The following is a 26,841-nucleotide window of genomic DNA, read 5'->3' on the forward strand; positions in this document are numbered from 1 at the left end:
TTTTAATTGATAAGGGTTTCAAAGCATCTCATTTGAAAACAATTAAATTTCAAAACACTTGAAAACTTAATTCAGTGCAATTTTAGATCCCATTTCTCTTTTTCCTCAGGGTGACATCTGTGTTCTGAAAAGGTTATTCAGTGCCAGATTTTTTTAGATGGGGGCGGGATTAGGCATCTGGTCTTCAATTTTTGGTGCTCCAAGGTTAATTTAATAGTCTTTCTTATGCCTGTAACACTTTGGAAAAGCCAAAACAACTCCTTACTCATATTCCAGTAATTAAAATCACAAAAGCCAAAAATATAGACTGGGGCACATAACATAAGAATCCCCTGGAAAAAAATCAGGCCAATTATCACAGCAAATTTACTGCCAGCAAGCAATCAAAAAGCCATAGCTCTACCAGCTCTCAGAATTTTCGATTCCTTTTTCTAATTTTCTATCCAATATTGTAGCTATTTAAATTACTAACCATTTTTGAGGGATTAGGTTGGCATGGCCATTTATTAATGAAGAAGATGGAATACATGGTTTTGCAGAATTAGTAGCTGAATCAGAGAGAAATTACTTATTAAAAATAAAATTCTGAAGATAAAAGAGTAGAGTACTGGAAAAATTGTTTGAGAGTCAATGTCTAAACTGTTGGGAAGAAAGGATAAGTAGCAGTTTTATGAAGAGCTAAAATAGGTACTGAACTACAGGTAAGAGCTTTGGTGGTTCTGTTCTGGAAGAATGAGAAGGGAATAATATAGATCAAAAATAAATGAGGTGTATCAGAGAAGTGTTTTTGAGGTGACTTTTACATCCTGATGAGGGTATATTGGACTGATATTGTTCATCATTTTTATCCCAGTTGACATTTCTATGATGATATCACCTCCTACTCATGTGTTTTTCCTACTTACAACCTTTCTATGGAGAGTCTTATGCGTTTTTATTACTGTTATGGAAATTCCAATGAGAGACTTTTTTTCCATCTAACTTTGTTAATATGCATGAATTTGAAAATAGCTGCTGTTTAACTGATGGTGATAATGTGAGCTGACGTTAATCAATTGAGGTTATGGCTCTTATGTCTAGGAGCTAAGCAGCCTGACACTTGTGAGTTATCTGGCATGAAGTAATTATTTTCTCAGAAGATCTTATCATTGCTGATCAAGTATGAGCTCTAACCAAGGTAAATATTCCCTATTGCTGTTTATTTCTTCAGCTGATATTCTGGCTGTTAGCATAATGAGAAAAAACATACTATGTACAATGATGTACAACTTAGTACAGATTTTTTTTTTTTTTTTTTTTTTTTTTTACTTTTTGGAAACTTCTTTTTGTCTTTACTATCTTCAGTTTCCTTAAACACTTAAAAATAGAAATTTTATTTCTTCACATGAGCTGCAAAACCCGGCATGTGTTCATATTTCACTGAAGAATACCTAACAAACCCTAGTATCTGCAAATGTAATTTGCAAAGTTGGCACCTTATTTTTCCCCAGTTAGCATTTTCTTTAGCTTCTGCAACATTTAGGTTTATAGAAATGTATCTAATATCTAAACTTTATAGTACATGCACCAGAAATGTTTTGTTTCTCTTTCATGCTTTTAAAAAATATATGTTATTAAATAGAGTGAAGGTTTAACTGTAACACTGAGTCAGAGTTTTCTGCGCTTAAGTTTTCTGAAATAATCCAAGTCAGCATTTTTTAAAGTAGAAATATTTACAACTTGTGAAGTACGATTTGATAAAAGACATGCTGATATGCTAGAAGTTAATGCAGCTTCCTGTGGTGCTGAACTTATTCAAAGGAAGGATATTATGCACAGGAAGAATCGCACCCAACAATCCCATATTTAAGGTTAATAGAGTAAGCTATACTAGAATCTGAGGAAGAAAATAAATTTAAAAATCACATAGGTTGGCTAAGTCGTGCTTTCTGATCCTTAAGAGTTTAAAGTGGGAACTGGGACAAAAGTGCACCATATGTGAAGAACTGCTGACAGAAAGACAATCTTTTATCATTAAAACAAAGGTTAAATAAAGATTAAACTCAGAACAGCAGCAAAAGCTCTGGAGGCTTTGGGTAGGCAAGATGCCCAGATGTTCTTCCTATCGTTTCAGTTGGCATATGAGCAAAGGTGAGGGAGGTCAAGTGGGTAGGCGGCTGGTAGTAGGGTAGATGATGGCATGGTCATCCATTATTCTTGTAGAGTCTGAGAGTAGGACTGCTTCTGCTAGCACATTAATTAATAATTCCCGCTACATATTTCAAAGTCTTATTGAAATTTGTTGGATTCTGCTTATGTTCATCTGATCCCAATAGTGCCCTTTTAATTCACCCTACCTCTATACAATAATTTTAGTTACACTGGGAACAAAACAATGTGGTTTTCAAACAGAATTAGGGAAAATTGATTTCATGATTTTAATATGCACAGGTATTAGGTTGGTACAAAAGTAATGTAGTTTTTGCAATTAAATGGCAAAACTATAATTACTTTTGCACCAATCTATAATTTGGCAATATGGGTGCTATTAAATTATATTGTACAATAATCTAAGAATATAATAAATATTCCAATGAAGCAAGGATTCTAAGACTTTTCCTGATGAACAATTTTTATTTTCACATTTATAAGATTACCATCAGCATATTGAAGTGTTAGTGATCCAGAAACACTTGCATTCTGGCCTAGTTCCTTCTCCTGATGATCTCAGATTCAGTACTAATTAGAAGAGGGGCCATGGTAGATAGGGAAATAATGCAGGTTTTTTATTATAAACTTGTGCAATATTTTGTAGTCTGTTTTTTTTTGTTGTTGTTGTTGTTTTCTGATCAAGTCACCCTCAGGAACAATTATCAATTTGACAATCAAATGGGAAATTAGCACTACTGTATTTTTGTTTTTGTGTTCTCAAGTTCACAGGCAATTTCTTCAGACTTTATGTCAACTCAGACTGTCCAGAAAAAGTGTCCAAATCCAATAATTTTGGGCTTCTGAAACTCCACTCAACAATTTTAATTCAAAATGATCATGGACTGTACTCAAAATACTAGCCACTGCTTATTCTTCAATTACATTATTTTTATAAGTGACATTTCCCCATCCACGACTGCTCCAAAGGGATAGAATCTGGGTGGCAATGTTTGAACAGGTGATCTTGCCTTTTGGCCTACACTTGATAAAACCAGAGATGAAGACAAACTCCAGCTGATTTAGTCAAGTGTGTGTGTGTGTGTGTGTGTGTGTGTGTGTGAGAGAGAGAGAGAGATAATTAAGATACTTAAAAAGTGTGTCAGTTTACATATTATTGAAGTGACATTTGGATCCATGGCAAATCAAAACTATGCCCAAATTGAGATCAGAAGGGAAAGGAAACTAAAATTTGGTCCATACATTAAAGAAGAGAAAATTTGCAGAGATGCAGATAACAAAGTCTATGGACAGAGGAAGCACATGTGCACCCAAACACAGTGTGAATAGGAGGACACAGGGGCATGGGGAGAGAGAGGCAGTGGAAGCTAGAAAAACAGAGTTTAGAGAAAAAGAGAGGCAAAAACTGAGACAACAGTTAAAAAAAAAAGAGAGAGATAATCTGGAACAGAGGAAAGTGAAAAGAGAGGAAGATAAATAGTGAATGACATTCCTATTTCTCTGAATAACAACTATAGTAGCTTCAATCATATCAGATGATATTCCTTATCTTCCTCCTTTCAGATACCTAATCTAAGTGTCAACCCCTCCAGGAATGCTCCAAACTTCCACCCTTCTGAAGTTCCTCTTCCTCACAGTATCAAAACACACTATCCCGGGGGGTTGGGGTGGGGTGCAATAATGACAAGAGCTTCCATTTCACATGCTAGGGGAAAACTTGTGAGAATGTCAATTATTTTGAGATCTTTGGAAGGTTATATTTTTCTCAGGTACTTTTGCTTCATGTCTGCTGAATTCTTCATCTTACCTCCGGTTTCTTCAACCTTCTTTCTTTAACCCATGTTGCTGTAAGCACGAAATACAGGCTTTTGTTTGTTTGTTTGTTTTTCAGTTTAGCCAAAGCAACGTAATAAAATACTGTATTGTTTAGCATGAGTTGTTGAAATAATTAGAGATTACAGCATAAAGCAATGCAGGCTATGTTTTACAACTGAATAAAGGGACAGTGGCCATTTTCCTCAGACTTATTTTTACAGTCTGGATTTCCTCTTTAACAAGCATACCCCCAAACTTCTCACTGTAATTTTGAGCCCTTTTTCCACCAAGACTACAGGTTTTTTCTCTCTAATTTTCCCTAGGCTATAACATTTCATTCTCTAGCCTACTCCCAGAAGACTTCAAATTTCCCCATTTTATTTTGCAGAACAAAACATTTGGATAACTTGTACCTAGTACAACTTAAAGTCACCACTTTTGATATGCCTGTAAGGGCAACTTCTGCAGTATCCATTATTTTTTTTCTCACCCTTAATTCATCTAGAGTATTAATCTCTTTGCTCTGAGTGCTGTCAGTTCTAAATCCCCCTTCAAAGATTTTCCCAAACAGCCTAGCAGCAAAATATAATTATAACTTCTGTTAGCCAGAGTGGAAACCTCAGAATTCCTAAGGAAGGGATGTTAATGTGACTCTTACAAGAGTTGCAAAAATACTAATTTTGAGGAATACACCCGTCTTTCAAGATGGGTAGCAACTTAATACTGAAAATATTTACATATTTTATTATAGATATTTGGAAAATATAAATTGACTTATTTGAGAATATCCATGAATAAATGTATACCGTTAAACAAGAGACGATGGTTTCTAATAAGGTTCTCTATGTGAATACTAATGAGAATGAGCATTGACAGAAACCTGTTTATATTATTTTGGTTGATCTCTCCCTGCCTTAGTTATGTTTACACATTAGTTATTACATTATGTTGTTTGTATCCAAAATGAATGACTTTTAAAATTATAACCACACATAGATTGCATATAGTTATCTCATAATTATTTTAATATCTTTAATATGAATATGTTATATATTCTAGAAGAATTAAGCTCGTAACTACTAGGACACTTCAGAATGCACTTATCTTAAAATGTATTGCTTTCTGCCAAAAAAAAAAAAAAAGAGTCTCTGGTTTTTCACAGTAAATTTGTGTACCTAAGCTTTTTAAAAAGACAGCATGTAAGAAAATTTTCATCATTCTTGAAACTACCAATATTTTATTTTGAAAACTCTATCTGAATTTACACATTTGATACATGAGGAGTCACACTTCCATGTCAGAAATACCAAGTAAATGTTGCTTAGCTTCATCCCTCAGTGACATGGAGACATTGGTCATTGAGTTGATTCTGCCATCTGTGATATCAAGAATCTTGTTCATGGTATCTTAAGTCAGAAGACAGTCTCTCTCTCTCTCTCTCTCTCTCTCTTTAACTGGCATTTGGGAATATTTGACATGTAAAGCTGCAGGTAAGAATGTTGGACTTGACTGAATATGCCATTTCAAAAAATTTGTATATGAACTCAAATGAAATCCAAGTTTCAAAATTAACACTAAATGCTGACAATAATGCCAAATTTTTATTTTCAGATCAACACTTTGTTTCTTCTACCTTTAGGTGCACATACATTTTATAATTTTAGTTGATAATTTTAATTTTACTTCCAGATGCTCAGAAGAAGCATTTAAATTATAATAAGTATACTTTCTCTGTACACAGAGATGATATCAAATTATGATCAAAAAAGTAAGGTTTTGCTTTTTATAAAAATGTTGTATATTTTATATATATATATATATATATATTTTTTTTTTTTTTTTTTTGAGACGGAGTCTTGCTCTTGCTTTGTCACCCAGGCTGGAGTGCAGCGGCGTGATCTCTGCTCACTGTAAGCTCTGCCTCCCGGGTTCACATCATTCTCCTGCCTCAGCCTCCTGAGTAGCCGGGACTACAGGCACCCGCCATCATGCCAGGCCAATTTTTTGTATATTTAGTAGAGACAGGGTTTCACCGTGTTAGCCAGGATGGTCTCGATCTCTTGACCTCGTGATCCACCCACCTCGGCCTCCCAAAGTGCTGGGATTACAGGCATGAGCCACCGTGCCCGGCCATTATATATATATTTTTATGGCATAATTGTCCATTAAATTTTGTATACTATTCTTCTGACAGCTGGCTGGCTTCCTAGTTTGCTTATTTCTTTGTTTATTTTCTTGCTTTACTTAGCCATGTCTCATGATTCTGTTAATCTAATCTCCTAAAATTTAAGCATTCCAAATGTTTCTTATCTTTCTTTTCACCCATGAACCCATTGAACTCATGACCCTATGATATTTCTAGAAATCATAAATACCCCAAATCACATATTTCTAATCCCCCTTTATTAAATTAAACAATAAATCATAACATACACTTAATATGTCTATAAACAGAAATTAAGATAACATTTCAAAACATTGAAAGATTATAAATATAATCAACAATGGACATTGTAAAATTATTTTAATAATTTTAACCATAATTTTATATCTGAAAATGTGAAGATTAATAGGATAAAATATAAAATAATCAATGATTTGAATGAGTGTTACCATGAAATAGCCAAATAACACCAGTGATTTCTCATAGCTGGCACAGCGTTCCTTCTTTTGACTTTCTGACCACGTAGAAGAACCAGTAAAGGATGACAAACATATCATGGATTCTACCTTAAAGAACAATGACTTTTAGGCATTTTTTATGAATATAACACTCTTTAAAATTACAGAAATTACAGAGTATAAATTCAAGGCCAATATAATTTCACACATGTTCTATTTAATTAATAGACCATAACTGTTGAAGATGTCATTTGCCAAATTAAATTCTGACATTCACTTTCCCTCTTTGTATTAATATATGATAAAGGAGCCATTAAATTCTACAAGGCTATTTTCATTGATTTGAATGTTTATACCAGCCTTACCCTTTTTGTCTATAAGCCTGCATAGATCTGCTGGAAATAATTCTGAACCATGGTCAGTTAATGCCAATCCCCTTATATTTTGTCTTTATTGAGAGAAACATCTTTCTTAACATATTCAAATTAACATTTACTCAAAATACTGTTGTCTTTGGTGGCCTGTTCTCTGCCTGAAATGTCATGGAGAAGTCTAAGATTTTAATTCCTTTTTCTAAAATCCCAATCATAGTAGTTCAAATTTTCATGATGTGTACATGCTCATATTACATGACGAATTCTTTTTCAACTTTTACAAAAGTTTCACCTGTTACCCAGTGAGTTTTTTAATGCTTGGTAGATTCCTTCATAATTTTCATAGCATATACTCTATTTATTTAAGTCATCATTGTGTAATAATTTTAAACACATTAAAGACATTCCATCTATTATCTGGCTAAAAACCTATATATATATATATATATATATATACACACACACACACACACATATATATATATATACACATATATATATATATTAGCAATCATTCCTCCAATTGTGTCCTGGCAAGAATTATTTTTACTTTGTTAAATGTTCTCCCTTGGTCTCTTCACCAAAGAGAAATACACATTTTATCATTTCACAAGAGGCTCTATTTCAGTGTTAACAGACAAAGAACAACAAAACTATATTGATATATGAATGCAGGGTGCTAGAATAAGTTTACTTACAAGGAGAATATTGAAGCTCACTTCTCAAACATGCATTCTTGCTGTGCGAGCTATTGAATATGCAGCTAAATACAATTTAAAACTTTTATTTTATATACATATGCTTTCTTTCCTTAAAAAATGAAACAAATGCAAAAGGCATGCCACATTTTTGACATATGTCTCTGATTTGATTCCTAATTTTATATTTGAGCATATATAAAGAAAATAACCACTTAAGACAAAATTTCCCTATTTCTAATTAATTTATCACACCAAAATAAATTTCACACTCTCACAAATTGGGACTATTTCTGAAAACAATAATTAGTATCAGGAGCCCCAATGATATCTCACTTGTTCATGCTTTAGTTATTAAATATTTTTTTTCTTTTAGCTATTCTGACTCATTAGCCACTAATTTCTGCTGATGTTTACTTTAAAGTGACACTCAAATAATCTCTATTTCAACGTAATCGCCGTAATTCTGTCTCTTCTTACATTTAATCCAGTTCAATTTTTGGAAAAGCCGTGGTTATGTGATTCATTTTACAGTCATCCTTTAGTATCCATGAGGGATTTGTTCCAGAACTACCCTTCTCCAAACCCCTGCAGATATCAAAATCTGTGGACTGTCAAATCCCTTGTATAAAATGGCAAGGTATTTGAATATAACCTACATGCCTCCTCCCATATACTTTAAATAATCTCTAAATTACTTGTATTATCTAGTAGAATGTAAATGCTAAGTAAATTGTTGTTGTACTATATTTTTATTTGTGATTTTTTTGTATTGTTATTTTTTTTCCAAATATTTCTTATCTGCAGCTGGTTGAATCCTTGAATGCAGAACCTGTGAATATTGAATGCCAAATATATATCAAAATTGAATTTTAAATAAATTTGTATTTTATGGTTTTTAATAGAATAAGCAAAATTTAAATCAATTTTCCCAGCACATAATGTGAATGAATTGTTTAAGCTACATATATCAATAGTAAATAATATTTTAAAGAATCTTTGCTGTTTTGTCTTAATTGTAAAAGAAGTAGGTGAGCTGAACTAATTCTGTGTTATAAACACCACGGAGTACAATTTCTGTTAAGGAATTCGGACTCAGTTATTTTTTTAAGCGCCCTGCTGGTAGTAGAATGAGCTCTTTGTAGTTGGGCAAATGTCACTGAGGTAGAAAAATGAAACAAACTTTTAAATCTACACAAAGATTATGATTTCACAAGCATATCAAACTGTAGCATTGATATGATTCCCAAAGACCAGTGCCAGAGCCACCAATGTCATATTTTTTTCAGTAATCTAAGAGGTCTGATTGGCTAAGAACCTGTCCTATAGAGGGAAAAAGTAAGGACTGAAAACAATTAACATGACAGCTACCCCTTTAGTATTAGAATCAGGAAACTAGCTGATATAGTTTGAATGTTGTCTCTGCCAAATGGCATGTTGAATTGTAATCCCCAGTGTTAAAAGTGAGGCCTAGTGGGAGGATTCTAGGTCATTGGAGAGGATCCCTCATGGTTTCGTGTTTTCCTTGAGATAGTCAATGAGTTATTGTGAGATCTGGTTGTTCAGGCACCACCTTTGCCCGATTCTACTTCTTGCTCCCACTCTTGCTGTGTGACTATCCTGATCCTTTTTGGACTTCCCCATGAGGAAACACTCCCTTAGGCCTCCCCAGAAGCTGAGCAGATGCCAGTACCATCCTTCCTATACAGCCTGTAGAATAGTGAGCCAATCTCTTTTCATTATAAATTACTCGGTCTCAGATATTTTTTATAGCATGTAAGAATGGCCTAACACATATGCACTCATAAGAATGCAAGATATTCAATAAATAAAGTTGAATGTAAAATAAAAATGTGAAACTTCCTAATGAGATAAGTTTCCAGAACACTTCAATACTGGTTAAATTGGGGTGGGGGAGGCGTGGCGGGGACGGGGAAGGAGTCTGTCTTCAATGCCCAAAGCCCACAGTCTTTTATCTTGTGCTATAAAGCAGGCTCTACAGTCCACTTCTGACACCAAAACCTTCTATCATAAGGAAGTCTTCAGATTTTTGTTATTTCTTCCTCTAAAATAGTTTTTAGACCTTAAACATAGCAAATAAATAGACCAGGGCTTTTTCACAAAATACAATAGAAAGTTTTCAATATTGGTATCTCTTTGTTCCATTCTGTATCTCTCTCTATTATAATGACCTTCTCTTTTCTCCAGAGATGTACAATAGTACTCTGCTGTTCAGCATTTGGAAAAGTTGATGTTTTTCTTTCAAAGAATGATATCTGATACATAATAATTCTAATAACATAATACAAATGACAGTAATGCATAGATAGCTTAAAAAGAACATTGGTGAGGAAAATTCAAAATTGAAGGTTTAAAATAAGTAAACCTATGAAGTATTTTGCAAAATTTTATCTATCACTAAAATAAAATGATGCCAAAATAAAACTGAAATAAAGATAATATTTGTAATATATGTTATAATTAATTATAATTATAGAGATAACTTATCAGTAATCACCTTGAGTTGGCCCTGCAGGATAAAGATAATGTTTTGGTACTCTAACATGCCTAAATGACTGTGCATGTTTGTATTAGGTCATTCTCACACAGCTATGAAGAAATACCAGAGCCTGGATAATTCATAAAGATAAGAGGGTTAATTGACTCACAGTTCAGCATGGCTGGAGAAGCCTCAGGAAACTTACAATCACGGTAGAAGGCACCTTTTCACAGGGCTGCAAGAGAGAATGAGGGCCAGCAGGGGAAATGGCAGATGCTTACACAACGATCAGATCTCATGAGAACTCACTCATTATCACAAGAACAGCATGGGGGAAATCGCCCCCATGATTCAGTTATCTCTCACCGGATCTCTCCCAGGACATGTGGGGATTATGGGGATTGCAATTCAAGATGAGATTTGGGTGGGGACAGAGCCAAACCATATTAATGCTCTTTCTCTGAAAGAACTGTATCTTCCCTTTAAAAACAATATATAGTTTAAAGCTTCTCTTTATTAATATTCCTTTCATATATAATTACATCAACTCACACAATCCTTATTTGAAGTTTTGTCTTTAGACTTGGCTTATACAATTTTTGAAAGTATACTCCTTAAAACAAAAGTTGTATTTGTTAACTTCTCTGATAGATGTAATTTGACATATAATGCTTTTATACAACTTTACTTACAAGTTTTATTGAGTAATGTTATTTTCAGTTTCTCATATTAAAACTGTGGGGTTTTTTTCCAGCTCTTCCCACAAGCTCAGGTTTCTAATTTGTGACCATGGAAAATATATTTAAAGGTACATTAGCAAGAATAGTTAACTTTTTGTTTGAACTTACCGTTAAAAGCAAATTTTCTTAATTCTTAGCTCCACAACAGTTTTTATATAAAGCTATAATATGAAATAAACCTTCTATGGACTCTGTCAATTCCTTGAATATTATATATTTACAGACCTAAATAAATTAGGAGGTATACTATGTTCAAAGATTTTAAAAGCAATCATTTTTCCTAAAATTTATCTGTAGATTCACCATAGCCCCAATCAAATTTACAAAAGGCATTTCTATACACTTCAAAAGGCATATGGAAATAAAAATGACATAGAATAATCAAATAAATACTCTAAAAAACAAAGCTGGAGGTTTTACACTAGCTAAATTCAAGACTTATTGTAAAGCTGCACCAATAAAGAGTGTGATTCACAACAGAAAAAACATGGAATCAATGCCCATCAATGGTAGACTGGATAAAGAAAATGTGGTATATTTTCACCATGGAATACTATGCGCAATAAAAAAGAAAAAGATTACGTCTTTTGCAGCAACATGGATGGAGCTGGTGGCCATTACCCTAAGCAAATTAATTCAAAAACAGAAAACCAATACTGCATGTTCTCACTTAGAAGTGGAAGCTAAACAATGAGAACACATGGACACTAAGAAGAGAACTAGAGACACTGCGGTGTAGTTGAGGGTGGAGGGTAGAAAGAGGGAGAGTATCAGAAAAAATACCAATCAGGTTCTATGCTTATTACCAGGTGGCAAAATAAAATCTGTACACCAAACCTCTATGACACGCGGTTTACCTGGATAACAAATCTCCACATGTACCCCTGAACCTAAAATAAAAGTTAAAAAAAGACTCTTTGGTATTGATTAAATGATAGGTATATTGATCAGTAGAAACAATATGTAAAATCAGTGCTGATTTAACAATATGTTCAATGTAGAAACAATCATTAAGACACCTACAAAACTGATTTTCAAAGAAAATGCCAGGACAATTAAATGGGTACAGCAAAGTCTTTTGAACAAATAGTGCTGGAAATGGATATCCTTTAGAAATATGGAATATAAATGGCTACCTCATACCACACCCAAAAATTAACTCAAATGAATCATAGGTAAAATTATGAAAGTTAAGACTATAAAACTCTTACAGCATGTAGAACCAAATTTGGGCAGCCTTTTTTAGATGTGGCACAAAAAGGATAAGCCATTAAATAAAATATTGATACATTAGAGTTAGTGAAAACGTAAAATTTTTGTTCCTAAAAAATGATAATATTAAGAAAATAAAAAGCGAAGAATCAAAATGGCAGAAAATATTCATAGTGCATATGTTTGATCAAAGCCTTATCTTCAGGATTTATAAATCAATCTTGTAATCCATTAGTAAGAAATAAACACTGCTTCCCACTCCACAAAAAAAGATAAACAAATGGTCAATGAACAAAAACATTTTCAATCTTATTCATTAATCATCAGGAAAATACAAATTAAATCCACCATGAGATGTTAGTACCAACCTACTAGAATGGCTAACTTTTTATTTTATTTTTGTTTCATTTTTTATTGACACATAATAATTGCACACATTTGTGGGGTACTGTGTGATGTTTCAATATGTGTGTATGTTGTGTAATGATAAAATAATGGTAATTAGCAAATCCGTCACCTCCAAACATTTATAATTTCTTTTTAGTGAGGACATTCTGAATCCTATCTTCTAGCTATTTTGAAATATAAAATATATCTTTATTAACTATAGTTACCATGTTGTGCAATACAGCACCATAATTTATATTTTCTTCTACCTATAACTTTGTATGCTTTAGCCACTCTCTTCTTATTCTTTCTTTCCTTCCCCCTCCCCAGGCTCAAGTGATCACAAGCAAGATCATGAGGTATTTTTCTTTCTGTTTCTGGCTTATTTCACTTAACATAATGTCCTCCAGTTTCATCCATGTTGTTGCAAGTGATAGGATTTCATTATTTTTTGTGTGTGACTGAATAGTATTCCATTGTGTATATATAACACATTTTCTTTATCCACTCATATGTTGATAGACACCGGTTGATTCCATATCTTGCCTGTTTTGAATAGTGCTGTAATAAACATGAGAATGAAGCCATATCTTCAAACACACTGATTTCACTTCTTTTAGATATATACTCACTAGTGGGATTTCTCAGTCATGTGATAGTTCTTTTTTAAATTGTTTGAGGAATCTCCATATTACTTTCCAATGGATGTATTAATTTACCTTCTCATCAACAGTGTGTAAGGATTCCTTTTTTTCCACATCCTTCCCAAAATGGGTAAAATTGGAAACACAAGAAATATCAAATGATGGTGAAGATGTGGAGCAACTAGAATGTTCATACATTGCTGTTGAGAATATAAAATAGTGCTACTCTGGAAAATGTTTTTTGATTCCTTAAATGTTAATCATATGACTCAGCCATTTGATTCCTCAAATGTTCATTGTATGACTCAGTCATCCACTCCTAGTTTTTTAGCCAAAAGAAATAAAAATATATGTTCCCAGAAAAAATATGAGCACAAATATTAACAAATTTATTTGTAATAGTCTAACACTGGAATCAACAAAAATTTTTACCAAATATTCAACGATACACCATAAATCAATCTATGAAAGTGCATAGGTAGCATTTAGCACTATCATAAATCTTAATTTCTTTGTAGCACTTATTTTCTAAAATTAGCTTATTTGTTTTGCAATTTTTTGAATTCTCTGGGAGAATATTAACTCTTCAGGATTCATGCCTTGTTGTGTTTTTATTTATCAAGTTCCCAAGACCATACTTGTTGACACATAGTACTTTTACAAAAATTATTTTTGAGTGCATGAACAAATACTTTATATCTGTATTTTTTTTGATGATAATTTTGTTGTTTTTCTTCTAATTGAACAGAATTGTGTTCTAAGCAGCTGTACTGCCTGGGAAGGATATTTTCTCAATAAGCAACACAATATTTTCAAGTGAGTTAAATTAATCTCGAGATAGATTCAGTGCCTTAACAAAGCTTTATTACCAATTTGCTAAAAGTTGGCTCTTCCAAGCATTAAATTCATTAACATTCTTTTCTCATTTTCTACTCATTACTATATTAGTAACTGCCAAAAGCTGAGGTTTTCAAGAAAACAATGTGCTGTTAATGACTGAATATTTAATAAAGAAAATATATTTATTTAGCAAATTACATAGCAAGAAACCTGTTTCTTGACAGAAATTCTTTATAGCTTAAACACATTTTATGTGTACTATATAAAAAGTCACAGCATTAATAATATAATCATATTTGCATTAGAAGTTCATATAAACAAGTTATCTATTTTGTGCCTAATTGCATCTATATAACATTTTGATAATCATTATTTCTCATCATAAAATATCAATAAGATTGTGAGTTCAAAAAATGTGAAAGGTGTTATGATGTAGATTTAAATAGCATACTTGACATAAAAGGTCACTTTCACTGTGTTCTTGGAATAATACTTTATTACTTAAACCCAAAATGGTATATGGAATTTTATTTTGCAATTTCATTTTAATTTTTTAAATGTTCTTCTATTAACACTACCTGTATACATGTAAACCTTTTTTTGGAAATATCTGTTTTTAAATTACCTTTACAAAAGACATAAATATTTCCTATCATATTTATGCTAACATTGTGTTATTCCTATTGTCTTTGTACTGCTTTAGGAATTATTCAAAAAATGACAATTTTGTTATCAATAGTGCCACCTCTGACAAATACAGATGTTTCCCAACTTATGACAGGATTACATCCTGATAAACACAGTTTAAATTGAAAATATTGTAAATTCTATGTATTTAAAGGACAATATAGTCAAGATTGTGGATTGTAAAAGTCCTAACTTATGCGATGGCCCTTAGCTTGTTGCCTTCATGTTGGGCAATTATGTTGAGATTTATATCAAGATTAATTGCCTTCGTTTTCTTTTCACCAGAAGCAGAAGACACAAATGAACACTTGTAGACATGATGCAATATATAAACTCAAAACACAGTATCAAAAACATATTGGCACACAGGACACTGTAGAGTATTGGTTATTTGTCCTCCTGATTGCATGTTTAACTGGGATCCTTTGCTGCTATTGCCGCCCAGTACCGTGACAGAATATCATACCACATATTGTTAGCCTTGGGAAAGATCAAAATTCAAAATTTAAAGTACAGTTTCTACTGAATGCATATCAATTTCTTACCATTGTAATGTGAAAAATTACAAATCAAACCATGATAATTCAGAGACCATCTGTATTTTCTGCTTTGTAAGAATTTAAAATAATGCATTTCAGTAATTAACTCATATTTTCTATAAAAGTACCTAGGATTTTACAAGATAAAATAAAATGATTGAAATGATGGCACCGTTTTACATTTTGTCTTGCAATATCTAATTTCTGTACATTCGTCTTTAGGATTTGAATGATTAGATTATTCTTATTATTTGTTTAGAATGGAGTCCAGTGGATTCTTGGAAATCAATTCTACTTTTAATATATATTTTTCTATTTCCTAGTAAAGCGAGTGATCTAACTTTTAAAATCTGTTTTTAAATGTTCCCAGCACTATTGAGGTAAAATTAACAAATAGAAACTGTATATTCTTAAAGTGCACAACTTAATATTTTGATAAATATGCAAATTTTGAAATGGTCAGCTCAATCAAGCAAATTAACAACACCCATCACATCACACAGCTGCCATTTTCTTTATTTTTCTCTCTTCCTTTCTTTTGTTGTTGTGGTGAAAATACTTAAGATCCAGTGTCTTATCAAATTTCAAGTTTTGAATACATCATTGGTAACCATGGTCTTGATGTCATACATTAGCTCTCCAGAACTCATTCAACTTGCATAACTGGAACTTTGTACCATCTGACCAATGTCTCCTCATTTCCCTCCGGTTCTTGCTTCTGGCAATTGCCATTCCATTCTATGCTTCTATGTGTTTGACTATTTTAGATTCCACATGTAAGTGAGATCATGCAGTATTTGTCTTTCTGTGTCTGGCTTATTTCACTGAGTGTAATGCACATGAGTGAATCTAGAGGATGTTATGCTGAGTGATACCATTTTTTATAAGCCCAAATTCAATAGTCTCACATGGTAACTGGTAAGTGAGAAACCATAACAATGTTTTACTTTTCTGTTAGAATGTTTTACTAAAGATTGTTTAAGAAATCCTCACCATCATATAAGTTTTGTTTAAGAAATGTATTTATTTTTACAGTTTTTAACAAGATATGAAATTATTATCAATTCAGTAATATGAATATCTCAGAATTCAGGTCTTATAGCATGGTTGATTTTTAATATGTATCACTATTTATAGTGACTTAAACTTATCTTTTTATACAATATTTCTGTAGTTTACAAAAGCTATTTTCTTCCACCAATATCAATTCCTTATTCTAATTATACTCTAGGTAAAGACATTATTTTCACAATTCTGTATGAACTAGATTTCCTAATATATGCTTAAATTTAAGCCTTTCAAAGTACATTTTAGGAATCCATTGGTAACTTTGCTTCTTAAATGTGAGTTAGAACCACCTGCGGGGCTTTTGAAAAAAATATTGACTTCGAGGCACTTTCCTAGACAAAAATTCAGAATCTGCCAGTGTGTCCTAGGCATTAGCAGTTTTTAAACTCCTCAGGCGATTCTAATACGAACCTAGTCTTGAGAATCACCGCCACAGAACAGTACTAATCAACACTTAACATACATAGGAATCACATGGGCATCTTGTTGAAATGCAGGTTTTGATTTAGTAGGTCTAGGGTTGGGCCAGAGATTTTGCATTTTCCAAACAGTTTGTAGTAGATGCTGTTGCTGCTAATCCATGAACTACATTTGACATAGCAAGAGCATAGAACATAGAGAGCTGCTGAGAAGAAAGAGTTTTGGTTTTTAAGCAATCTTTTAAAAATGGAAGAGAAAACAAGACAAAGGAATAAACATCTAGCAGCTGGAGGAGACACGAACACTCTTTAAAAAAACTGATCAATGTTAGTCTTTGTATTTACCAACTATATATAGTTAATGAATGCTTACTGTATGTAGAGGTTAATTATATTATTTTAATTATCTTTCAGCTTATTTTTTAATGTGTACAATAAAGCTCTTGAAAAATCAGTTCTGTCATAAAGAATTCTCGCTCACATTCATTGTATCCATTTATTACTTTCTAGAAGAGTGTAAAAGATAAACACATGGTAAAGAAGCCTCTATTTACATCTGCAGTGACTTACCTGGTTGTTCATATTTGCTGCTTTCTCAGTCCAGCTTTTCTCTGTGTCACAATAGAACCATCTCCAGCTGGGCAGCTGGTGAGTACTGCATGTATAGCTCCCAGGGGGAATGAAGCAGGTGAGGAGACTGAAAAGCGAGTGTTTAGCTGGCAAAAGGAAGAGGCAGTTCTTGGCTCAGATTCAGAAGTTATTTGAACATAGGGACTTATTCCATAAGCATGCTTTGGTGGAAATTGTTGCCACCTGCCCCTATTCCCATGGGCTATTTTTTTCTGCTGCCTAGTAATTTTATAGTTCACAAGGCTATTAATGTCTGCAATATCAAGAATCTGGAGCCATGCCCTTGCTGTCCAGATGGTGGCTTATGGACATCAGGTACAGTACATTTAGACTGGCAGAATTCCCTGCTTAGCAGTCAGGGCTCCATATACATTTGCTGCTGTTCAGTGGCAGCTGCCCCAGATATAATGAGATCAGCACATCCCATAAATACCTGAAAGGTTTGTGTATAAAAATGTCAAGTTGGATTTAGTTTTAAATAGAATAACATATTACCAGAGAAATATATTCATTTTCTATGATAAAAGGTGGAATTGGTATAATGTGAGTAGCCAAAACGTTGAAATTATAATAAAAGTTTATATATTTTCCTTCATATTATTGTGTGTGTGTGTCTGTGCGTGTATAACACTTAGATATAACTTAGACATAGTTATATATATGGAGACATTTATATTTGTGAATTTATATTTATATATGTTTTATAATGTGTTATAAAAATATTTTATGAGGGTCCTCAGAAAGCTTGTGGAAAGATGGATTTAAAAGATAAAAATAAAAAACATAAACTTTATTTCTCAGCCTAAGTTCCATCAAGGTCAAGATGTTCCCAAATCAAACAGGTCGGGCTGCTACTTCTTGCAGCCCAATAACGAGATGCAGATGAACTAGGGAGGAAGAGTTTTTATTTTCTGCAACTGGTTACAAGGAGAAGGCCTAGAAATTATCGCGAGACCAACTCAAAATTACAGTTTTCCAGAGCTTATATACCTTCTAAGCTATGTTTCTACATGTAAGTGTGCATTCATCTAAAGACATAAGTGATTAACTTCTTCTAGTATGTGGGAAAAGGCCTGAGTCTTGAAGACCTTCCTCTGGAGCCTCAGTAAATTTACTTAATCTAAATGGATCCAGATGCTGGGGTGATTACCTTTATCTTGTCTCCTGCTAAATCACGAAGATTTGGGAGTTCCTTCAGACCCCCAGCGAACTTGTTTTTGGAGGCCTGGGGAGTTTCTTCAGACCCCCAATGAAACTTGCTTAATCCTAAATGGGTCCTGTTAAGAATTCCTTCATCATTTTGTCATGCTTTAAGACCCAGGAAAGGCCAAGGCAAAACCCTTGGTGGGCTTTTGTTACATCCCAGCCTTTGTATAAGGACATTGGGTCTATCAGCTTTTAATATTTAACTTACCCACTCAGTGGGTGCTGAAACAGTTGTTACGGAGGCCTGCGTTAGTGAGACCTGGCCTGCCACAAAGACACTTTTGCAGGGCAGGATCCCAGTCATTTAGTCTATTTCTAAAGAACTGAGGTTCCTCAAAATTTAACCATGTAAATTCTGCACTTTAATATTATTAACTGAAAGAAAATGGGTGTCCTTTACAGATTTTTTAAGATTAGAAAATCTAAAAAATGTCAGAAGGAGCCAAATCAGGACTACATGGTAGAGGCCTAATGATTTCCCCTGGAAACTCTCACAAAATTGCATTTCTTGGATGAGAGGAGTGAGCAGGAGCATGGTCGTGGTTCAGGATTCTCTGGTGATGGTGTCTTGAGCATTTTTCTCCTAAAGCTTTTCCTAACTTTCTCAAAACACTTTCATAGTAAGCAAATATTATCATTTATTGGCCTTCCAGAAAGTCAACGAGCAAAATGCCTTAAGCATTCCCCAAAACTGTTGCCATGACCTTTGCTCTTGACTGGTACACTTTTGCTTGGACTGGACCACTTCCACCTCTTGTTAGCTATTGCTTTGTCTTCATGATTGTACTGGTAAAACCTTGTTTCATATCCTGTTACAATCTTTCAAAGAAATGCTTCAGGATCTTGATCCGCTTGTTAAAAATTTCCATTGAAAGCTCTGCAGCTGATCTGGGCACCACAGTTTTAGCACTTATAGAGTGAAAAGTTTACTCAATTTTAGTTGTTCATTTGGAATTGTGTAAGCTGAACTAATTAAGATGTCTATGGTATCTATGGTTTATTGTTTCTGCTGTTAATTGTCAGTCATCTTTAGTGAGGGCCAAACAAGATGATTTTTTTTTCTTTGCAAATTGATGTGGATGGTCTGCCCCTGTGGGACTTCATCTTTAGCATTGTCTCATCCCTTCTTAAAATGAGTTATCCATTTGTAATCTGATAATTTCTTTGGAACATTGTTTCCATAAACTTTTCCTAAAACATCAATGATATTACCATTATTCCACTCAAGCTTCACCATAAATTTGATGTTTTCTCTTGCTTCAATTTTAGCAGTATTCATGTTGCTCTGATAGGGGCTCTTTTCAAACTGATATCTGATTCCTCTTAGTGCCTCAAACTAGATCCTGTTCTGACATGGTATAAGAAGCTGATATGAGTTTATTTTTGGTACAAGAAAATTTTGAAAACCACGCATAGTGTTTTCTTACTATGTGTTTTCCTTGATCTTTTTGAAAACATCATAATGTTTCGGGGAAATAATTATTTTTACAGTGTCTCCATAGTCTTACTGGCACATGTTTTCTATGAGAGGTTTTACAAATAGTCATTGTCACTGAACTTCTGATCCACACACTTCATGTATACATAAGGCAGAATTCTTCACACACTTGAAAAGTAGGTATTTAAAACAAGAGACATCAGTTCATGTAAATGTATACAAGTCTATATAAGCAATTATTAGGACCTAAACAAGCATATTGGCTCTGAAATAGGAAGAATGATTAATTATAGATATTGTTTAAATAAATGAAATGTGTTAGTCTATAAATATGAAAGTTTCAAGAAAAACTGTCCCACAATCTTTTGGTCGTTATTACTTTGCACTGTCTACCCTTCAGCCCTCTGTCCAATAATATATTGTTTCAAATCTTATAAAGTATTTTTAAAATAAAAGGCAACAAAATTAATGTTTCTAGTAGGACTCATTGATGTGTAAGATTTTTCGTTATTAGAGTCACCTGTCTTGTGGTGTGCACTTCATTCATGTATGCATATAAAACAATATTCTGCCACTGACAGTTCCGTATTTGGCATAAAGCAGAGAAACAATTATTGGAGACTGTCAGAAACTAATAGCACTAACAATGTTCTTAACAATTGGAAATACAGGTTTTCAGTATTGTTTCCAAAATGCTGCAGTTATAGAAACAACTAGAGTAAGTTCAAATTTATGTTTAATAATGAGATTTTTAAATTTTTAATATTTGTGGGTATATAGTAGGTGTATATATTTGTGAAGTACATGAGATGTTTTGATACAGGTATGCCATGTGAAATAAGCACATCATGGAGAATGAGGTATACATGCCTTCAAGTATTTATCCTTTGAGTTAAAAACAATCCAATTATACTCTTTAAGTTATATTAAAATGTAAAGTTTTTAACAGCAGTAAAATATGTGCACACTATTGCTGACTCCATTCCTTCAATGTTGCCCCTACCTAAGAAATGCTAAAGAAATAATTAAATAAGATAACACAGTTCTGTGGTTTGGCAGATTTTTTCTTCCTGGTTTTTAGGGAGACCTTCAAGATTATTAATGGAAATTAAAAGAAGGTGGATAGGAAAGAAAAAGGGAAAACAAAGAGGTACAACAAAATGTAAAGTAAAAGTAAGTGTAGAAAGAAGATGTCAAGGAGAAAGGCAGTTTTCCCCCAATTTATTATCAAAATACTTCATGAGGTCAATAAGATTATATTTGTGTAACTTAAATTCCATTTAAATTTATACCGTTGGAAATTTCCAGATGTTATTGTCTGATCAGTTTTCTTATTAGTGATTAAACCACAAGAAAACTTAAAGAAAGATCAAGTTTAGATTAGATATATGAGAAGGTTTGAAAATTTGTAAGTTTGGTTCTTAACGTAGAGTAAAATCTTGACATAGCCCAATAATAACTAAACTTGAGTAACATTAATAAATTCACTATTACCTTACATACTGTACTTGACTTTCAGAAGAAAATTGATCAGAATTATGAAAGTATATGTTTAACATAGAAAAATGGAGAATTTTACCAAATAAAGCATAATTTACTGGTTTGGTGTTCAAAATCATATTATATGAAATGTTAGCATAAAATAATATTTAGCTATGAGAACTACACAATATAAATTATATGTCAATAGAGAGTTTAAAACACTTGTGATTTTAAACAGCCTTTATAGTCTCCATGTCTTTTCATTAAAATTTAATATTTACCTTATAGAAGATTGTAGAGTAAGGAAAAGAAAATCATCTGATTTCTAACAACAATTATTTAAATTTTAAGGAATTCTAATAATTATTTTTAAAAGAAATATTGCTAAAAGTATTTTGATGTTAATTTATTTGTTAATATATTCACTAATTATTGTCTGTGTGTTCTCTAGGTAAAGGAATGTTAATATTTTCTATAATCAAAATTAATTGCTGTGTATAACACACAGTAAACAAGTATAAAGTCATTGTAAGATTCTGACAAACCCACGTTTTCTACTATAATTTAAAAATGATACGTTACTGCAAATACCATTCCATTTAGAAAGGTAAAAAATATTAGAGTTAGAGAAAGCAATTGAAATGATAATGGTGAAATTTCCAGACAATATTGAAAAAATAAGGACAAAGAAGCAAGGAAGCTTAAAGGGGGAATGTGTTAAAAGCAGCCAGTTAAAAAATTACTTCTTAACTGGCATTCTAACGATTTTATTTAACTATTTGACTCTCCAGTGATCCCCATGAAAGATAATTTTGTGGTGGCCATGTTGCAAGCTTCGTTTATTCTTTAAGGATTTTCATTATTTTAAATCTAGCTTTTAACTCACCTCTCATGCTTAAAAATTTCTGTGTATTTTGTCTTCAATAATTTAACTGTTAATGCTATTCCACATTATGTTTCAAATGCCCTTCTTCCTACTGGCTTCTCTCTTTTTCACATCACCTTTCATTGTTTCTCTACTAGATTTCATCTAAGAAAATTTAGTGTCTTCTCTCTCAATTATACAGTAAAATATGGTGTAAACCACGTAGTTGGAGTAGGTCTACACTCAAGTAAGCATATAGGCATATTCTGAGTACCATTAAAAAATACATGTTTAGGAAGCAATGTAAAACATAGTTGCAAAGGAGCTATACAATAATCCAAAGGAAAAATGAAAAAATATAGTTGAACATCTATATATGTATACTTTTATTTCATTAAGATTCATATTTTAAAATTGTTATATTTATTCATCCTAAATTACATTGGCCATTTTTAGATGTTTGAGATGTTTAACATTTAAAGATATTCCTGACATTGACATCAGCTATATGTAAAATCTGAAAAGATAATTTTAATGTAAATTGATTTGTTTTCACTATTTAATAGTTGAATAATAATTAATTGACCATTTTTCCATTGCTTGATAAAATATGTGCAAATGATATGTGTTATTTGATCTGGACTGCTAGGAATTCTCTGGTATTAACATAACACTAGTTTTAACGTCTTCACAGTCTTAGAAAAATAATATTTTTTATTCCAATTCACTTTTCCTTTACTGTTTGCAGTAAAGTGAAAAGATAGAATTCCACAACGTCAAAAATCATTTCCAAAATTTGTACTTTCCCGAATTATCTTCTTCACTAAAATAATAAAATGTAGAACCATGTAATGTCAATCATTTATGTGAGTTGTCAAAGATCCTTTAGCAGAGAAAGTTCTGCCTCCACCTTTACCATTTCCCTATCTCTGTCTCTGTCTCTATCTCTATCTGTTTCATCTCTCTATCTCTACCTCTATCTATCTCTCTCTATCTCTATCACTATCTCATCTAACAGATTTAAAGTTGAAAACAAAGGAGGCATATTCATTTAGATTTCAAAATCAGAACTGCCATCCGAGCAAACGTGAAGTCAAAATTAAAGGAAAAAATATGTTTACACTTTGATTCATGTCAAACTGAGAAAAATACAACTGCAAATAATTGTTTGACAGTTTCTGTTTAAATTTTTATTACAAGTCTTTTTTTTTCATTTACTTGTTGCTGAATGCTGTGATTTATTTATGCTGTCATTTCTTTATGCTATATGATGAAAGCAAAAGTAGAATGCCTGGGGAAAATCAACTGTCAAACTGAATTCAGACATTATAGTTTCTGTGATGTCAAAAAAAGTCAGTTCTGGCCGGGCGCGGTGGCTCGCACCTGTAATCCCAGAACTTTGGGAGGCCGAGGCGGGCAGATCACAAGGTCAGGAGATCGAGACCATCCTGGCTAACACGGTGGAAACCCATCTCTACTAAAAATACAAAAAATTAGCTGGGCGCAGTGGCGGGCGCCTGTAGTCCCAGCTACTCGGGAGGCTGAGGCAGGAGAATGGCACAAACCCGGGAGGTGGAACTTGCAGTGAGCCGAGATCGGGCCACTGCTCTCCAGCCTGGGCAACAGAGCGAGACTCCATCTCAAAAAAGAAAAAGAAAAAGTCAGTTCTGTCACACACAAACACGTGTAAGGTTGGGAAACGTGATTTTGCTGTTTTTTCTTCGCCTTCTCCTCCTTCTTCTGTTTTATCTATTTTAAAATGCTGAAGTACATAATGCCCTCATAAAGTCTTTTACTAGTTTTTTGTGGGGGTGATCATAAAAGGGGTGACTAAGATCATTGGATTTACCATACCATATACTTACTAGTATCTATGAGCCAGCAATGGAAGAAAATCACAAAGAACAAATATTTTATATTATCCTTAAAAATTATCCTGGTGAGCGTTTCTCCTTCCCAAAACACAAAACAGAAAGATGAACTACCAGGCCTCCCAAAAGCATTTTTTTGATTTGTTGTTGCCTTCAGTAATATTTTAGGAACAAAATGCTGAAGGCTCTGGAAGTTATCTAGATGAAAAACAAAAAAATACAGAAACAATATTGAAAACAACATAAAGTATAATAGACGAAAATCTAACTTTATCAGTTTTGACAACATGATTTTTCTATTTTCTATATGATTTCAGTGTGGTTGCTTTGCAAAGAGGCAGCAAAACTCACATTTTATAAACTCAGAATTGTGCTTACATTTATCTTTATATGTAAACATCTCAAATTATATAATACATATATCATATATATTTATATGTATGTATGTGTATTTGTTAACGTATTCCATTTAACTTTTTTCTTTTCATATCATTATTCTAGTCTCACCCTATTCTGCTAGTTGACCTGCTAAAGTTAACATAAATCAGTTGTGAATTAAAATGGATAATTCCACCTATAAACAGTTTTCAATGATAACAATGCTTAAGTTGCCTAAATTTTGTATGTGAAAGAGTTGAACTAATAAATAGGCTAAAAGGTAAGTTCTGAAAAACATAGCACACAACAATATTTAAATACTGTAAGAGTTATTTATCATATGAACTAAAAAACCTTAAATGAAGTTATACATTAAGAAAACTATCAATTTAGCCTTGTTTAATAATAATTTTTATAGTTTCTACTATCTACTTCCCAGCAAAAGCCCTATGAAATCCCTTCATTCCTTTGTATAGGGAGATACATCTTCTCTCTGTTACTTCCCTTCATTCTTCCATCCATCCATCCATCTTCCATCCATCCATCCATCCATCCATCCATCCTACTTCATTGCAGTTATTTGGTGCAGTAGTTTTTTGGGCGTCTAACATTCTCTGCTAGATGCTAGGTACCCCTTGACCCTGTCTTCGTCTAGGAATTTGATTTATAGATATTGATTAATTACACACAGGCAACAATAAATGTGACATTAGGCTTTTGTTTCACATAGTAGATAGCAAAATTATAACCCAAGGCAATGAACTCAGGTTCAGTCAGGAATTAAACAAGAGTAGAAGTAAGGTGTAGAGGATGGCAGCATCTGGGGAATGCAGGCAGCTTTGGGTTTTTAATTGTTGTTCCGGGTCAGCATGAGTTGAGGTGTCCTCCTTTGGCATAGATCTCATTTGGTTTGTAATTGTGACGGACGCCAAGGGGTTGAAGAAGAATGGACTTTCTTCTCAGATAACACAGATGTGGGACAAAATATAGAGAAGAAATTTGAGGACCTAAAAAATCTCATTGATAAAACATCAGTGCTAGAATCTTTCTCTTTATTTCAAGTAGACTTCTTTTTTCTTTATTGCCTTCCTAAGTCTCTAGAATTGATCATCTTTAAACCCAGTAAGTAACCTCATTCTTCTTTTTAGATCACTTTGAAAAATAGAAAAATAAGTCAGTCTCAAGAGAGTCAGCTCGTAGTTCTGAGTTGGATCTTAATTGAGTATTAATTTTGAAAAAAAAAGTTAGTTTTTACTTCATTTTAAGTTGATTGCGAATTACTTCAAAATATAATGATAGACTGGATTAAGAAAATGTGGCACATATTCATGATGGAATACTATGCAGCCATAAAAATGGTGAGTTCATGTCCTTTGTAGGGACATGGATGAAGCTGGAAACCGTCATTCTCAGCAAACTATCACAAGGACAAAAAACCAAACACCGCATGTTCTCACTCATAGGTGGGAATTGAACAATGAGAACACATGGACACAGGAAGGGATCATCACACACCAGGGCCTGTTTTGGGGTGGGGGGAGGGGGGAGGGATAGCATTAGGAGATATACCTAACGCTAAATGACAAGTTAATGGGTGCAGCACACCAACATGGCACATGTATACATATGTAACAAACTTGTACTTTGTGCACATGTACCCTAAAACTTAAAGTATAATAATAATAATAATAATAATAATAAAATTCTGATTAAGGTGGTAGTTCCTGTAGCAGTTTTAATGGCTGGAGGAACCAAAAACATATATGAATTATAATCTTCCACTGACACTACCCCCACTTATCTCCATCAGGCCCAAGTAAATTTTGATATGAGTTATACAATAAAGGTATAATTGTAACTGGGATGCAAACTGGCATTTCATTTTTAAAGCTGAGCCGATGCCAGTGCTAGAACAACTGGCTACCTTTACCTGGGTGTGAATCTTGCTAGTCTCCAGCTACATGAATGATTTAGGAAATAAAATAATGTTTAACACTTTATAAAGCCTAGAGGTTAAAATCACTTATATGTTTATTGAAAATGTGTCCCTTATATGTATATTTCAAATATGTTTACATTTTATTTACACATGAGTGTAGTTGTTGCAGTAAAAGAAAATTCCAGCCAGGCGCGGTGGCTCACGCCTGTAATCCCAGCACTTTGGGAGGCTGAGGCAGGTGGATCATGAGGTCAGGCATTCGAGACCAGCCTGGCCAACACAGTGAAACCCCATCTCTACTAAAAATACAAAAAATTAGCTGGACGTGGTGGTGGGCGC

The 26,841-nt window shown here is 33.2% G+C and overlaps 1 long non-coding RNA gene across 1 annotated transcript in view; it reads right to left on the reverse strand.

Moving 5' to 3' along the window:
* Positions 1–17,352, reverse strand: part of LOC129393802 (uncharacterized) — a 55,235-nt gene extending 37,883 nt beyond the window's left edge. The window contains exon 1 of the long non-coding RNA XR_008620856.1: positions 17,264–17,352. This is a non-coding gene — a long non-coding RNA (uncharacterized LOC129393802). The remainder of the gene's footprint in view (positions 1–17,263) is intronic.
* Between the last annotated feature and the right edge of the window lie 9,489 nt (positions 17,353–26,841).

This window comes from Pan paniscus, chromosome 15 (assembly GCF_029289425.2).
Source record: "Pan paniscus chromosome 15, NHGRI_mPanPan1-v2.0_pri, whole genome shotgun sequence".
NCBI classification, from domain to species: domain Eukaryota; kingdom Metazoa; phylum Chordata; class Mammalia; order Primates; family Hominidae; genus Pan; species Pan paniscus.